We start from the raw sequence: 9,993 nt of genomic DNA on the forward strand, positions 1-9,993 counted from the left end.
ATTGTTTCTGTTCCTTTTACTGAACGAGTGCCCTTCTTAGAAGCAGATTGTGGATACTCGTTTTTCTGAAATCAACATTTGCTCTCTGTGAATATGCTCTAATGTTGGCCTAAAATGTTTTACCATTCCTGCCTTCAATACATTAACTGGGATATTATCTGAAAACTAACACAAAAGGAGTGTGCGCACAGGGGAAGGAAATCCAGTTTCTTTTTTGATCAAATAGTCACAGCATATGTTTTGATGTTTCCACCCAGCTGTTACTGAAATCAGAAGTCAGAACAATACTGCACCACGGAGAATGGGTGCAGGTTAGCCCAGGGCACTGGGCTACAGAACCTCTCAGCTTTAGGTCACTGGTTGAAATCTAGACCAATTGAGTAGTAACTTATTCATTACCATATGGTGGCTGCAGTTTGGCCTGTGTACAGGCCCAGCTTTGTAATTTGGGCGGTAAGCATGCTCCTGGGAGGGGAATCCGGCCATGATTTTGCTTCCCCTTGTCATCCTGGTGCTAAAAAAGGAGATAGGGCCAGCCAGTGAATTGCAGAGCTGCAGCAGGATGTCAAATGCAGCCTCCTTTTTTAACTCATGCTTAATGCCAGCATTGTATTTTTGTGAAATGTTATTCTCCATTAAATATGTTTTCTAAGGTAAAAACACGCAAGCCAGCAGTTTACAAAGTTAATGTTAAAGAAGACAGGCGTGTGTGATGTACTACTAAAATCACCAATGCTGTCATTATTGGTTCATTTGTTCAAGGCTTGTGCTGTGGGAAAAACCTTGGACTGAACTATCATTCTACTCCTGTTCCTACTAGGTCAGGAATAAGGCAAATTGGCATGGGAGCATGGGGACTTGCTTTGCCACTATACTGATTGTACTTGGTCTATGGATAGACAGAAGACTCAGTCTCCAGTGCTCTCAAGCTCTCTATTAAGTGAGGAGCATGTCACATTAGACTGCTCAATATCTCTATTTCTTTGTAAAATACATCTCAGAGGAAACTTTAATATAACATTAAGTGACAAAATGGTGAAATAAAAATACACCATTTTGAATAACAATGATAAACCAGAGCAAATGTGCTATTACTTAGATAAGTTAGACAGCAGCTCCGCCCTGTGGTAAGATGGAGTACTGCTGCTTTTGTGAGAGTGAGCCATTTCTGAAATACTTGCTATTGTGGGGATTTTTTTAGTCAGCATTGAACTAATGTAGGTAACACGCATATGTTAATTAGTTTTCCAGTGTTAGGCTTGAAATTCTCCCTTTGCAGCCTATTTTTCCTGAATCATGAATAGAAATGAAGGGGAAAGGATTGAAATTAAGTACTACTCATTCAAGATAGCAGCCCAGGCAAGTAGTATTGCTGTCTTAATGGTGCTGAAGAATTTGCTGCAACTTTAACAAAACAACTTTGAATGTACTATTGTTCCTCAAGAATTATATTGTGTATTTGCATGGTATAGACATTTGCAATATACTATGGACTAAATTCATCCCTGCTTTTAATATGGTGGAAACTCAACTCGAATGGGGAGGGCGAGGTTTGGGGATGGGGATGTGAGCGGAGGAGGCTGGTGTGCAGAGGGAGCTCCAGGTATGGCTGTGGTGGGGTGGGAGGTTAGAAACGGGTAAGCACTCACCTTGACCTTGGAGGTGCACGGCAGGCTTGGAAGCAGCACACTCAGGGCACCTGCAGCAGAATGGTGTCCACACGCCCTGTCCCAGGCACCCAGAGGGACCGCCCATTGAGCTCCCTGCTCCCCATGCTGCTTTTATACAACTGGCAGAGGCTTCTGCCCTGGAGGGGAAACAGCCTTCCCCCATTTCCAAAATGACTCAGCTCACCCTAGCTGTCCCTTCCAAGCCCAGCCCAGCTGCACCCTCACCTCCAGGGACTACCTCTCCCTAGCAGTGTGCAGGCTGGGCCAGAGGAAGAGCAAGGCCCAGGCTACCCTGTCTTGTACAGAGGAAATATTGTGTGAGCAGAAACACAGATCACCCCCCGCAATATTTCCCTCACTAGCCCCCACTGTCCACTCAGTTCTGCTGCCCCAGTGCCAAACTATATGCTCAGCGTTTTCTGGTGAGCGGTTGTTTTGGTGAGCTACAGCCCCAAAACACAACTAAATAAGTTCGCTGTCTGGACTAGAGTCCTGCTATTTGCAATACTCCACCAAGAGTTTTCACTACCTGCTCCCCCCTATTGAAATTATTTGAGAAGCAAGGGAAACTCCCAAGTCACATCTTGCCATTCTCCCGTTCCCTGGTACCATTGAGTCTCTTAGCCCTATAAACCACCACTGAGAGTTAAGTGTCCAGGCGAGGTCTCTGGTGGGTGCTAATAGGGCTAGCTGTACTTCTGACCCCTCTGTGGTCTCTGACTATGTCTCCACAGGCCTCAGGCCTTGTGCCTTTACCCGTCCTCAGGTAAAGTACACAGGGTGCTGTAGTCAAGCAGCCAGTCTATCTAGTCCAGTGCTTACCCAGCAGGTCTGACTAGATTGGGTACCTGCAGCATTCTTCCCTTCGCGAGCTTGTGACCAGCAGTGAAAACAGTGACCCGACAACTTTCTTAAAACATTGTTGTTCTTAGCAGTAGGAACAAAGAATTAAACCTAAAAAAGGGAGGATTTTAAAATAGCAAAAGGTCTATACATCTATCTGACCTTGAATCAAGCCATCCTCTTGATGGGAACCCGACATGTCTGACTTCTCCCAGACTCTCCCACAGCAGGCTGTAGGTTCTCAGTCTAAAAAGGCTGGCTCTAGCTTTGAGGGAGTGTGTGTCTCTTTATACCCTCCTGAGTCTTTTGACCCCTTCACAGAGACTGATTTATTCCTGGGGGAAACCTGTCTGGCAAACCAGCAGGAGGTTGCGCCAAAGCATCAAAACGAATGGCTTTTGCATTGTCTCTCAAATGTGTGCTGAGAAATGTACATCAGAGTCCACCTCCCCCTTCCTGGGTGCATTTCCTGACAATCCTGTTGCTGAATTACCACAATATGTGCATGCAGCAAACATCACAAGGACCCCACACAATATTAATAAATTATGACAAGCAGTGCCAAATCATCACAGCTAGTATTAGTGATTCCACATCCTCCCTTGGTGGCTTGTACCACTGCCCAAGGGTTTGCTTCTGTTGGCAGACGCAGGACACAGAGCTCAGATCATAGTGACAGATGAACCCAGGGTAGGGTGTGGCAATGCAAAGCTGCCACAGCCAACTAGACCTGTCTCAGAAGTGAGCAGTGCCAGCCATTGGATACACGCCTCTTGGGGGAATCTATTCTTTTTCCACTTTAGATTAAATACTTTCTCCTAACTCTAACCAAAGAAGGGGGCACCCCAATTCTCTTAAGGTGTGCCTTGGTAGGAATGATTTATATTTTGTTCCCCCAAAAGTCTCTAGAGGATATTGAGGCTATAGGAAAGTGTCCAGTTTGTGCCACCCAAAGAGGCAGACTGGGCTGGAGACCCTCTAACAATGGGTCTCCTCTCTAAGGAAATTGGTTTGAAAATATTTGGTGCAATCTGGTCTACCCTAAAGGCATGATATTTGCTCTTCTATTTTTAGATCATCCTTGGCAGGGATGAGTTAGCTGTATCTAGAGAAGGAGTGAACCCCATCAGAGGCAGGGAAATCAGCTAATCAGCCCTTCCTGGCTAGCAGAATTTTAACACTGAATTCAAATTGTGACAGACAGCTCAGTTCTTCAGGGTGGATTTTACCTGGGCCTTTTGGTTTGAATATTCATTGTCTTCTATAATCTCACTCTTCCTGATTTACCTTAAGTACTATTACATCAAGCCCTTTGTCATTAGTATCTGTAGACCAAAACAAAGTACTGTGCTATCTGTTCTATCTGTTACTTGTCCTCCCCACCCTCTTTGTTAAAGTCAGTTCTGCTCTGAACAGTGTGCCTGTAAAAACAGCTTTGGGGAGGTTGAATATGTCACTTCCAGATCTAACCTGCTCTGTTTACATGTAATGAGGGGTCTACAGATTATGTCTAATGCCCAACCCTGCAAGCTCTACCTGGAATCTTAACACTTAACTCTCTTCCTGCTAACTGGTGTATCATCGGCAGCAAGAGATGCTGCCCTGGGTTCCACCTGTACAACCCCATTTTCTTCAGATTCTGCCAGCAAATGAATTGTGCAACTTTATGGCCTTCAATAGGCAGAATTTGGCCCTGAACTTTAACAAAACAACTTTGAATGTAATATTGTGCTATTGTTCTGCAAGAATTTTATTGTTTGTTTGCATTTTATAGACATTTGCAATATACTATGGACTAAATTCATCCCTGCACTCATCGCTGTTTCCTCTGCATTAACATCAAGAGTAAAAAGTTGTGAAAGCCTAATGTTGGTGCTAAAGTGAACAGTGGTTTGAATGATTGCACATGTCCAGCCACTGTAGGTGTGTGCAGGCCTCAGCAGTATCCATCGGGGCAGTGTGAGCACCCGCTGGTGCCTTGTACCACTGCATGTAGCCATAAAGGGCTGCACTGCCGCTGCCCCCCTCAGTTCCTTCCTACTGCTAGTGAGGGTTGTTGGAGCCCCAATCTTTGTATCTGCAAATCTGCCCCCTTTTAGTGTGTACAGTACCCGTGGGATTCATTTTTAGTCTAGTTTGTTTGTACATATTTAAATATAAGAATAAGTTTAGGACAGTTATTTTCTAGAGTAGGGTTCCCGGTTCCCAGTTGGGTACCAGCTCAGTACCAGACCAATGCCTTCAAGGCCTGTCACTCATGTAAAAGTCTCTGCCAATAAGCAATCCACCTCCCCAGCTGCCATAAGTGTCTGGGAGAGGCCAAGGTGAGTGGGCAAACATCACATTTACTGAGCGTTCAAACCCTGATCAGAAAAGGGACAGGGCTGCCAAACGCAAGCACCTGCTTCTGGAATCTGTGCTTTGCCCACTATTGGCACCTTCCCACTTGGAATGGGTACCAAGCACGTCCGAGTCAGTGAGGAGTGCTCCCCCTGATCTGACTGAGTACAGAGGCAGATCTTCACCACCAGGACCTACCGAGAGACAACATAAGTCTCCCACGGACTCAGTACCAGGGCCTTTGAGGACTACAATAAAGGTATCAAGCAGAGGCAAAGACTTGGAGGTGGCCCAAACAAGAGGCACCACCAGACACACTCTGTGAGCCAGCAAGGATTGCTGACTCTGGAGCCCAGGATGTACAGGTGGGCTCCGTTCCAAAGGGTTCCATCTAGAGGGAAGCCAGTGATGATCTTGCTTGTACCCCATATCCAGGCTCTGAGCCAGTCTCCCTGGTACAAAGGGGCCATCTCCACCGTGGTCTGAGGAAGCAGACTCCTCATCAGACGCTGAGGCTGGATGATATGTATCCTGACCTAGCATGCCCAGCAGGGTGCCTGCCCATTGCCTCCCACTGCTAAAAGGTGGAGGGAAGATGATATGTCCCTTCACAGGGATTTGAGCACTTCTATAACCATACGCTTCCAGGCTCCCTGGTAGTCGCTGATGCTAATGAAAAAAAGAGACAGGGGTACCAGGTCTCTAACCCCAAAAGAAAAAGAAGCAAAAAAAAAAGAAGACTTGTTTGGCAGGGAGGTTTATTCCACAGGAAGTTTACAGCTTGGGATCATGAACCTGAGGATTTATACACCAGTGGCAAAAGGAAAACCGTTCTACAAATAGCAGTCCCAGCAGTTTCAGTCATTCTTGAGGCATACTCTGGACTTGTCCGAAAACAGGAGTAGAAGTTACAAGAGTGTCATCCTCCTCTCCTGCAGCTGTCAGTTTTTCTAGGCAAACTGGGTCTTCAAACTATCATTTTGACCTGTTGGTTGAGAGCAGTTTACCACTCACCAAAGTACCATCTTACCCCACTTCAATTTTTGTCAACTGCCTATCCTGCTTCCTGTGCTTGGACCTCCATCAGCGTGGATCTGTGGGTCTTAAGCAGTGGAACTGGGACATACCCTTCAATTCACTTCTATCCCCCCATTTCCCCATCCTTCTACAGAGACCCCTCTCTTGGGAGCTGCTGCTTCAGGAGCTCCAGTCTCTTCTCCCCATGGGGGCCATACTGGAAGTTCCCATGTCATTCAGAGGGAAGGGATTTTATTCCCATTATTTCCTAATCCTAATCCTGAATACAAAGGGAGAATAGTGGTGTGAGGCACCCAAAGGTGCTTATTCTGCCCCAGCGGGTACTGCTGAGGGGAAACTCTCCAACAACTGTGCACAAGGTGCACACCCCTACAATGCAACACATCTCAAACAGGTAAAGAAAAGTCGGTAACTATTTTATCTGACTCTTCAGACTAACAGTGTGCTGATCTGCTGCGTGAGAAGGTGCCATTTGCACAGTAAGGAGTACTGTAAGTAACTGACATGCACATTTCATTGTCATCCTCTTGCTTATTAAACTCTTATTGTTCCCTTTAATCCTTTGCTTGTAGTACCCCTTCATGTGCTTTTGACGTTACTCTTCCGTGTCCTTAATTCAGCAGCCCTCTGTCACTTTTCTAGTCTAACTTATTTTTGGTATGATTCTTTTTCTACTTTCAAAGAATCTTTTAACCATATTGGCCACTGACTCTTTTCCCTGTGCACTTAGATTGTTTTCTAATGGGGCTTGGATATTTCACCCTCAGAAATGTCCAGCCATCCTGAATCTATCTTCTTCTTCAGCAATTACTCTGTCCAAGGGACCTGACCCACTAACTTGAGGGGGTTTTTAAAGTCTGCATTTTAAAAAGGCCATTAAGAAGTTCCAAAGGACCGTTTCCACTGCTGCATGTGCCTGGAAGCAACAATCAGAATGGGCTGCTGCTCTTAATATTCGCAGTGCAGATAAGCTACATTTGACGGCCTTATTTAACTTCCTCAGCCAGTTGTACCTCAGCCATGTGACATGCAGCTGAGATGAAGTGGATATGGCAGAATGAGCAGAGAAACGACAGCAGCCTACTCTAAAAGCCTGATCATGAGCTCAGATATGCCAAAGGTTGGAAATATTTCCTTCTGATCACTCACCCGGGACCAGTGATTGGAAAAGCTTACTGGTCCTGAAAGCATTTGTCCGGGTCCTGCCAAAGTGGTTCTGACTCTGTCAGGTCATGAGCTATTAAACGTTAGACATTAAAAGACAGGTGTCACTTGATAATCTGAACACATTGCAATATGTTGGTTTTGAATATTAGTATCATAAACATTCTCAGCATTCCCCCAAAGCTTAAGATTCTATTTGTCCCTTTGCTGTGGTTGCCTGAGAGGCAATCTGAGTCTCATGATGCTGCTGACCAAGCAGTTCCTGTTTCCACATTTAAGAGGAGCCACAGAGGCATACTGAAATTAAATGGAGAAAATACTGGGTTTAAGGACGGGGGTGGGGAGTGAAGGGAGATAATTGGACTTTAAGAGGGACGTATGTGGTGCATAAGCATTGCGCCGGTTCTCTGCCGGGGGGCGGAAATTTCACCACTAAAGAAATTGTTTTCAGATGTGGTTATCTTTACAATATCAGACTTCACAGCTGTCACTGGTCTCTCACATTATCACTGCTTTTGATATTGGTCCAGAATTTAAGATAGCAAGGCCCAGGCCAGAGTAATTTTTGATCACCAGATAGCCACATCTGTATCATCAACACATAGAGTTGTGTAGGAATCTGAGCAGTGCTAGGTAACTCACTGGGATCCTGACACCCTAAATATATTCTTTGAGACAGCTAGGCATCCTCCACATTTGTGCCTGGTGTTACAACCCTGGAGGAGCTCCCCATGATGGACACTCACCAGGTTGCTGTACTTGGATTCAGTCACTGGACCCATGTGCTGTTAGGCAGGTTGGGGCTGGATAGAGTCTAGGAACAGTTTCTGGCTCTGGGCCTCTAGATACCTTCTTGGGAGGCAGATATTCTGGCTAGCACTCCTTCTGAGAGATAAGGGCTCCACAGTCCAACTATCCAGACTCCATAACTAGAGCCAGCTCTTCCAAGCCTTCCCACCAAAGCTGTGGCCCCTCTGGGTTACTGTTTCTCCCTTTGGGACTACGTGACAGTGAAAGCAAGGAACACGTAGATTCTGCAAAGGAATTTCTAAACCACTCACGCTAGACAAAGCACAGGAGATATACTGATCTATGGCAAAATAACAAACACCTGCACACAAAGCCGTCTAATGTCTTCACTACTTCTACAGCCCTTTGGGTTTTGGTCAGTACATTCAAGATTCCAGGACCCTCTGCTGCCGCTGCTTCTTCTCGCCTCACCTTGCCTTGCAGTTCCAGTCTCCTTTCAAAACAGCCAGGGAGAGAGCCTTCTTTTTATACATTTTCAGTCGTCCCCCCACCACTCCAGATGACTCTCCTCAGTGGCTTCAAATCCCTCATTAGCTGCTTCAGTGCTTGCTTACAAGTCTATCTGGGAGAACTGGTTCCTTTGGGCAGCAGCTAGCTTATTGTCTTAGAGTGCCTTAATTTGAATGGGAGACCCTCTAGATTAATGGCGCTTGGTTGTTCTGCATTGTTAGTCACCTGCTAACTCCTTTTGGAATCCTAGTCTAAAATGGAGGTAAAAAGGCAACATTGACAGCACAGAGCAGTGTACACTCAAAAGGGCATTCACAAAACAAAATGGAGTTTGTAGTTTGATATAAAATGAACAGACATAATCTGTCACATTATGTGACTAAATAGAGAAGATCTTAGTCTTACACCCATTATTCATGTAGTCTCCTTTCCTGCCCCCCTTTCATAGGTATGGAGGGTGCTGCATGCATCAGAATCAGTACAGATCTGCTGATGGTAGGGGGAGGATTTGTGAAGCCCACTTAGCAGGCACACCATAGAGCCCAGCTTTGTGGGTGAGGCTATCTTCAGAGGTACACGCAGTGTGTCTGAGGGGTGGGCATACAGTGAAACGGGGTCAGACCAATGAAATTTGCTGCTCTTTGGATTGACCAGATACTGACCATGCAGGGAAGTGCACAAGGGATGTCTGTGTTGACTTCTCAAGCCTTGTGAAACTGGGATAGTGGCTGCAGAGCTGCATAAGAGGGAGAATTCTTCCCCATTCCCTCTCCCTGTGGAGATTCACATTTCCTCCAGCTCAAGTGCTCAGGCTGGGTGCTGGGAACAAGATTTTCACCAGAGTCTCAAATGAGTTGATCTGAAAAAAAGTATCTTGATGTAATTTACTCCATACACATTGTGGAATAAACATCTCATGAGTTTCCTCCCATGGACAGTCCATAGGGAACAATTAACCTACATCAGTTTTAAACTGCTTTTAGCTAACTCAGTGACCCAAATGCAAAATCTGGTGCTCAGGAGCTTCATGTGGATTTGTGACCCTCTTTAGAGATCCTTGTGTCTGTGAACCCAGAATGCCTGTAAACACATATCTGCTTTTTGTACTTGTGAGCTTTGCAATATGGATAATATTCTTCATGTGTGAATAAATCCAACTATAAATGGGGAAAATAGTCTTTTCTTTGTTTAAACGTTGCAGGGCACTATGTGTGTAATGATACAACAGCATAGAAATGGCTTATAAACATGTTTGAGGGCTTTGCATTATATAGTGATAGCATGCTACTCAGTGAGGTGATACTGCTTTGGTTTGATAGGAATGCAGCATGCCACATGATAGTGCAGCCTTCAGTGCTGTCTTGGGGTAATTACTGATCTCTTGGTGAAAGCATGAGAGTAAGACATAACTGGTTTGTTCAGCAAACAGAATACACAATCTTTGGCCTCATAGTGCTGTGAACTTTTGGGCATACATAGCCCTGAGGAATCTAGAATGTGTTCAGATTTCTGATTTCCCTGTATGTCTTTCGGCAGAAGCCATGCCTATGCCTTTGTGATGAGGTATCCACTCCACACAAGGCCTAAAGGGGTTCAGCTGGCTAGAGGGGACAATTAACTGCCCAGGCTGCACCTGGAGGAGGATCCAGGGAGTAGGGATTAATTAGAGAGGACGCTC

The sequence above is a fragment of the Mauremys reevesii genome, linkage group 11 (assembly GCF_016161935.1).
Source record: "Mauremys reevesii isolate NIE-2019 linkage group 11, ASM1616193v1, whole genome shotgun sequence".
NCBI lineage: Eukaryota > Metazoa > Chordata > Testudines > Geoemydidae > Mauremys > Mauremys reevesii.